This window comes from Eubalaena glacialis, chromosome 1 (assembly GCF_028564815.1).
Source record: "Eubalaena glacialis isolate mEubGla1 chromosome 1, mEubGla1.1.hap2.+ XY, whole genome shotgun sequence".
Classification (NCBI taxonomy): Eukaryota; Metazoa; Chordata; class Mammalia; order Artiodactyla; family Balaenidae; genus Eubalaena; species Eubalaena glacialis.
Genome location: NC_083716.1, coordinates 94200263 through 94208274, shown reverse-complemented (window position 1 = coordinate 94208274; position 8012 = coordinate 94200263). Strand labels below are relative to the sequence as shown.

At 37.0% G+C, this 8012-nt stretch overlaps 1 pseudogene; it reads right to left on the bottom strand.

Annotated features, from left to right (window-relative positions):
- Positions 1 to 623: 623 nt before the first annotated feature.
- LOC133096936 (histone deacetylase complex subunit SAP18-like) lies at positions 624 to 1083 on the bottom strand (annotated as a pseudogene).
- Positions 1084 to 8012: the final 6929 nt, after the last annotated feature.

Sequence of the window (8012 nt, the reverse complement as noted above, 5' to 3'; positions counted from 1 at the left end):
ATATATTTTTTAATTTACAAAGGCTTAATGTATTAAACTGTTGCAAGTTATAGATAGCTTGTTAAAAAAAGGGCAAGATGGTTTCTTAATCTGGAAGATAAGTCATTAAAGAACCAGCATGTTTCAAACAAAAGTTTAGAAAAATTATAATCATCTTTATCAGTTCATTCAGTCACATGTAATTTCACTCTTACTTTGCTTGATTTGGGGTCAGCAGTTCAGGAACACATCAACGTCTCCACGAAATCTTTCCTTTTTTGTTGATGATGAAGCACATTGGTGTGTAACTGACTGTAAAAGCTTTCAGAAAGCATCAGAGTAAAAGGATAACTATGAATGACAAAAGGCTTAAGATGGTCAGGATTAAAGACCTGATGAGAGTTCACTTTAATGCAACTGACTAGGAAATTTGATTGTTTCAGTGACATAACATTTTAAGATAATAACTGGAATTATGACTAATTACATTATAACAGGACATATCATGGACAACAAAGACATTGACAAATTTCTAGGAACTTTATACAATTTTGGAAACATATTAATAGCATATATCCATAAAAATATAAACTAAAGAAGATTAAACATTGCTTCTTTTTTTCCCAAGAAATTGTAAATAAAATTTAATAGGGTTTCATATAGCCAGAAGGAGGAAGTGCCCCATTTAGAGGGGAGATTGTTATATCAAAGTGATCTCCTACAGGGACCTGCTGAGACTGCAGGGTTACAGAATCATCAGTCTTCTTTCTCCTAGACATGGTGCTGCCAGTCTCCTTATTTGACAGCTGAATATTTTAAGTTCCATAAAACAATTACAAAATTGATCTATGTACCCTTTCTAGCTCCTGGGTAGACTTCTTTTACTAAACTAGTCAGTTCTTTCACGGTTGGATTCAAACAAGTGTAGCTCTGTAGCTCACTGGATTGTACATTTCTGCAGGAGAACGTGTCCATTCCGTGGTGGGAGATGTTACTGGTGGTGAAGACACACAGCAGCAGCGGGAATGTCTTCTCTTTATTGATGGGCTTCTCTGGCTCCTTCTTAATTTCCTCCCAGGTAACGTGCACCTCCACCTCCATCATCCTCCTTCATAAACACCACTTCTTGTTTGACAGTGCTTTCTGTGTAATTTAGTATATCAAGTAAACCTAATTAGTTTGACATCTATCTTTTTACAAGGTGTGAGAACAAATCCTTTGAGATTTTCCAGGAGCCCTCTGGGAAATCTCAGTCAGTTCAAAGTCAATAAAACTTTATTTAGAAATTGATTCAGGAAGTTGTCCAAAATGTCAAAATATTTGAACATTTAATTAAATAGAAATACAGATCACTATGAAACAATCCTTCTTATCTATTTAACCAAAGTGACAATAAAATATTTCAAAGGCAAAGAAAAAGTTATATGTTTGTAAAAGAACAAAAACCAAAAACCATAACTCTTTCAATACAGAGAAGTCTTGATTTTCTTGACTAACCAAAGACACGATAAAGACAACAGGAAGTACAGGAAACTACTTTGTTAAGACACAAAATAGTTGTTTCCTAGGCAGATTACTCAAAGGGTAAAGAAAAATCTTTTCCAGTCTCATTAAAACAGACTGATAATACAAGAAACTTTGTCATTTTGACAGAGATAAAGCAAATTCTAGTTTTCCATCACTACACTGTTGGGCTTATTAAAAACAAACTAACAAACAAACCTTATAAATAAGTTTATTCAATCTTAGCCAGCTTGATCATACAAGTTTCTCTCTTTTCCACAGACCTGTTACAACTTTCTTTTCCCATTCAGGCTTTTGTCCCTAATTCCCTCTTACGCATTCTGGAACAATGACACAACCTCTAAATTATTTTAGGGCAAAAACAACCCCTTCTTTCACCTCACCAAAACCACATCCATAATACCTTGTTTACCTTTCCTTACCAAAAACCAATTTATTTTCTTTGCATATTTTGAACACAGTTTTTACTTCACCCTTATTATTCCCAATAGTTCATGTAAATATATTAGAATTCTTACCCTTTATAACCTTAATTTCTAGTGAAATTTAGGAAGTAGGAGATTGTGAACCACCATATGTCAGCATTCCAAAGGAGACTAGCACATTTATGAATACACCATTTTATAATTATACCGGCATATGTATCCTTCATTGCACAATTTTTCAACGTGGCAAACACGTTTTTCAACAGACCCCAATATTATTAGACTCTCTATAGTAATGACCAAGAGTAGGTAAATTAAAAATTGTGTTAATTAATTTATGCTTCAGTATTTTATCTTCTTTGGAAATGATCGGGGAGAAAGGGTCATAGGATGGTTAATTGGTCTGCTTGTATTTTCCATATCTGAGGGTTAATTTTGTTTGTGTGTTATGAGGAAATCACCCTTTTATTCTAGATTTACAGGTTGATGCAGTAGCTTGTTCTTATTTAACTTTTAATTTCACCTCTCATTCTAGTTTTCTACAGAACTGTCACAATCAATGAACAAATATGGATACCTTACTATGAACTAAAACCCATATTTTATTCAGGTTCATTTTATTCTCTGTTTTTCTGCCCTAGGATCACATCCAGGGTATTACATGGCATTGAGTCATCATGTCACTTTCGGATCTCTTTGGCTTTGACATTTTCTCACACTATCCTTCTCTCAGTGACCTAGACAGTGTTCAGGAGGAGACAGTTAGGTATTTTGTAGACTGTCACACACTGAGATCTACTTGCTGTTTTTCTTGTGATTAGAATAGAGTCATGGGTTTTGAGGAAGCAGATCCCAGAGGCAAAGTGCTTTCTCATGACTTTATATCACGGGAACATACATCAAAGCAACTTATCACTGTTCATGTTAACTTTGTCTTCCTGGCTTAGGTAGTGTTTGTAAGGTTTTCCCCACTGTGACGTCACTTTTTCCTTAAGTCTGCACTGTGTGTCTCCTTTAAGATGAAGTCACTATGCAGCCCCCACACTTCAGGACAGGGGAGATAGCCCCACCCGCTTAATGAATGACTGAGTATCTACATCAACTATTTGGAGATCTTCCTCACAGTTCATTCAACAGTTCTCATAAAACACACACACACACACACACACACACACACACACACAATATATATATATATATATACACTATATGTATATATACACTATATGTATGTACACTATATGTATATATACACTGTATATATATAGTATATATATACACTATATATATATACACTATATGTGTATATATATATACACTAGATATATATAGTGTATATATATATATACACTATATGTATATATACACTATATGTATGTACACTATATGTATATATACACTATATATATATATAGTGTATATATATATACACAATCATTTATTTTTAACAGTGTGGACACTCCACCGAGATCATTATTCTAAGCTTTTGGTTACAATTCATCAGAACAGTATTTGGTTGTTCAGTTCACTCCTGCTTTGGCTACTGAAAGCTCTTTCCATGGGTTCTTGCTTTCCTCTGACATAGTTCCACCTCGTGGGTTTCCTTTCTTCTTGTGCACATCTTTTTATGTGCTTGCTGACCATTTGCATTTCTTTTCTGGAGAAAAGTATGTTCAACTCCTTTTCTATTCAAACAATTAGGTTGTCTTCTTGTTGTTGACAATTTGTAAAAGTTCTTGATGTGTTCTGAAGAACAGGCTCTTGTCAGATATATCATGTACAAATATTTTGTTCCATTCTGTAGGCTATGTTTTCACTTTCTGGATAGCACCTTTTGATGCACAAAAGTTTTTAAAATTGAGGAAATAAAATCTATCCATTATTACATGGGTATCGTAACCTTCCTTTGCTTGTCTGTAACCTCCCACTCCAACGGTAAGAAACCTGATTTCCACCATTTATCCTCCATTGAATTCACTGCTTACTCCATTCTGGATTACAGATATAGTAGTTTCAGTATTGTTAACTCCTACCACCATGGGAAAGAACTTACAGAGTCCAGTATTTATGGAAGGCACAATTTGCCTTTGTTCTACAAGATTCCAGTCTTTTCCATAGTTAATTAGGTCAAATATCTTTTGCCCCACCACCCAACAGTGAGTCTTTTTCATACATTTCTAAATGAGTTAGATTCTTTGTCACATTCTCTATTCCATCCTGTGACACTCCCATATCCTAAAAAATCAATAAACTAAATTTGAATATATTATGATTTGTTGGGTTGGAAAAATCCATGGGTTTAGACTAATGCCTCATGGCAGGTATCCATCACTTAAGTATCACATGGAATATTTCAACCCCCACCCCATAACCTGTTTACCATCTCTGATTTACCTGTTCCAGAATGTCATAGAAATGGAGCCCTACAGTGTGAAGCCTCCTCAGACTGAATTCTTTCACTTAGCAATATACATGTGGGATTCACCCATGTTTTTTGCATGGTTGATGGTTAATTCCTTTCTATTTCTGAATAGTATTCCATTGTATGCATATGGGAAAAGTAACTTTCCCTCCCAGGTTCTTGATTGAGGCCTCCCCACCCCCATCCTTAGTAATAAAAGATAAAGAATAATAATACAAACAAATGCCACTAGATATAACTTCTTTCCAAAATTTTAGCCATGAGTCAGTAAAACTGCATAATCCAGAATCATCTGTTTATATAAGAGAGTAGGCTGTGAATTGTGTTTCCGGAAGATGGACCAAGAATGATTACTTGCTTAGTGAAAGCTAAAGATTTTTACTAATATCTGCAGAGAAGACTTTTCAGATTTAGATTTGCCCCGATATGTAATCTTATGGAGGCTGTGGACTAAATTCTGGTCAAAGGAATTTTTGGAAATACCTTGTGGCCATCTTGTTAGTTCTGAAAATCCATCTGAGTGGATAAAAATATCCAATTTGTCTACAATCAGCATTTTTCTTTTCAGTCTCAGGTAGCAAGGCACTCTCAAGTTAGAATTATTTCTTTGCATGTTCACGTTTAAAGACTTGGTTCTCAGGACATGGAGGACACAGCTGTTGCTGGCAGAAGGGCCTGAGGAAGGATGTAAGCACTTTAAAGAGCTTCTGGGGCATATTTCCTATTATCAGAGGTGTAGGGAAATTACTATCTAAGTTTTTCTTCTTTCTTGAGTGCAGAACAGTTCTCTTCCCAATGCCTTGACCTGAGAAGAACGTGGAGACTTTGATATCGGTGAGAAGGGTGGGTGGGCTTTGAATTCCCCCTAGAGTCACATTTCTGTTTCTGTATCGACGAGATTAGTAAAGCAGGGATGGTTGTTTATAATTTTTCAAGGAATTGCATATTCAAGAGGCTGACCTGCCCATCCAACTTCACTATCTTGAAGTTGACTCTTTATATCAAGGGGAAGATTTCCAACTAAGATGTAAATCAGAAGATTCCTGTGTCCAGATTTAGAGCTCTGTGCCTTTGGATGTTTTCATGGATCTTTCTGCAAAGGCTCCGTGTGCTCTGTCTCCCTCAGAGCGCGTGGTTCTACTTTAGCCAGGTGGTCTTAGCAGAGGAGAACTCACAAATAACTCCTCCCAGGCCGGAATAGCAGCCTCCAACTGGGCCAAGTTCTGAAAATTAGCAGGCGGTTCTGGACAAGGATCTGTCCATTTGGGATCTTGGTGAGGATTTTCTCCAGGGGGCCATCTGGAAGACTGCATGAGCACAGTGTATATATTGGTGGGAGGGTTGATGGTGGATTTTCATTTTTGCTCTAAATCTGATTTCCATTCTCTTGTTCTGTTAAGGAAGTGATCTTAGGCTAGCCATGATACTCCTTCATCTTTCTTTCAGTTTGATCATCAAAGAGGTTTGAATAGGATCTTTGTTCTAGGGTGAAAGCCTTTAAAATAAAATCCTTGCAAATATCATCTTATCAGGTGTTTGGTCAAGACAACCAGTAAATTCTCCTGGCAGTACTGAAGATGTTTCTTCCTGCCAGGGGGTTTCCAAAGGTATACCTATTCCAAATATGACTCAAAACCAAGAAGTCTTTTTATAGCTTAACCATGGACAAAAAGTTGTCACTAAAGAAGGTGAAAAAAGAGCATCCCCCATGATCCAGTGTCACTCCCCAAAACAGCCAAAATAAATAAAGAAAATATGAACAAGAGAAAAGGTTTATTTCTATGTACACAGGAGCCAATCCAAAAAGTCACTCACATGTTAAATTGTGAAAGTTAAAGGCTTATCAACCTAACTTACTAGGGGAAAAGGAGAGGGGAGAATTGGCTTCTATGGGAAGAACAGATAGGTTTCTTCAGGAAAGACTAACGGGTTATTTGCAAAACAATGAGATGTAAGAAAGTTTGTTATAATGTTTGTCCACGGATGAGTGATCTTTGTATCTTCTTCAGCACCATATAACACCCCACAGAAGTGATTTATGGTAGGGTTACTCTTGGTCCTTCTCCTGGAATAGAAGTCACCCTGAAGAGGGAATATATTGGCTGTGGTCATTTCTCAGAAGTTTCAGCTTTTACTCAGATGAGGGGAACTCCAAGAAGGCTTTTGTTCTGCATCTGTTGAATCTCAAGTATCTTCAGCTTCAGTTGTCTTTCTACCAACCTTAGGGTTCTGCCTGGCTCTCCATACCTCCAACTTTGTTCTTCTTTTTCAAGATTCCTTGATCTATCCATTCCGAGCCCCTTGCATTTTCCACATGAAGTTTAGATTGGTTGTCAATTTCTGCAAAACACTACCTGGGATTTGGGTAGGGATTCTTTGCATCTTTAGACCTATTTGTGGAATACTGCCATCCTCATGGAATTAAGCCTTCTGATCCATGAATATGGAATTATTTCCCATGAATTTAGGCCTTTCTTAATTTCTTTCAACAAGCTACTGTTGTTTTCAGTGTACAAGTCTTATCCGCCTTTCTCTGGCCTTGGGTTATGAGGAATGCTTTTCCAGTTTTTCTTGGTTTGTTTTTGCCACAAGAAGAGCTAAGCATTTCCCTTCTGACTTCTGGCTCTGGTGTCACACTTAGCAGTGTCTACCCTGAGATTATGCACATATTTACTAAAATGTCTTCGTTCTGTACATCTTCTCTTTTTTTTTTTTAAACATCTTTATTGAAGTATAATTGCTTTACAATGGTGTGCTAGCTTCTGCTTTACAACAAAGTGAATCAGTTACACATATACATATGTTCCCATATCTCTTCCCTCTTGCATCTCCCTCCCTCCCACCCTCCCTATCCCACCCCTCTAGGTGGTCACAAAGCACCGAGCTGATCTCCCTGTGCTATGCGGCTGCTTCCCACTAGCTATCTATTTTACATTTGGTAGTGTATATATGTCCATGACACTCTCTCACCCTGTCACATCTCACCCCTCCCCCTCCCCATATCCTCAAGTCCCATTCTCTAGTAGGTCTGTGTCTTTATTCCCGTCTTGCCACTAGGTTCTTCATGACCTTTTTTTTTTTTTTCCTTAGATTCCATATATATGTGTTAGCATACTGTATTTCTTTTTCTCTTTCTGACTTACTTCACTCTGTATGACAGACTCTAACTCCATCCACCTCATTACAAACACCTCCATTTCATTTCTTTTTATGGCTGAGTAATATTCCATTGTATATATGTGCCACATCTTCTTTATCCATTCATCCGATGATGGACACCTAGGTTGCTTCCATGTCCTGGCTATTGTAAACAGAGCTGCAATGAATATTTTGGTACATGACTCTTTCTGAATTATGGTTTTCTCAGGGTATATGCCCAGTAGTGGGATTGCTGGGTCGTATGGTAGTTCTATTTTTAGTTTTTTAAGGAACCTCCATACTGTTCTCCATAGTGGCTGTATCAATTTACATTCCCACCAACAGTGCAAGAGTGTTCCCTTTTCTCCACACCCTCTCCAGCATTTATTGTTTCTAGATTTTTTGATGATGGCCATTCTGACCGGTGTGAGGTGATACCTCATTGTAGTTTTGATTTGCATTTCTCTAATGATTAATGATGTTGAGCATTCTTTCATGTGTCTGTTGGCAATCTGTATATCTTC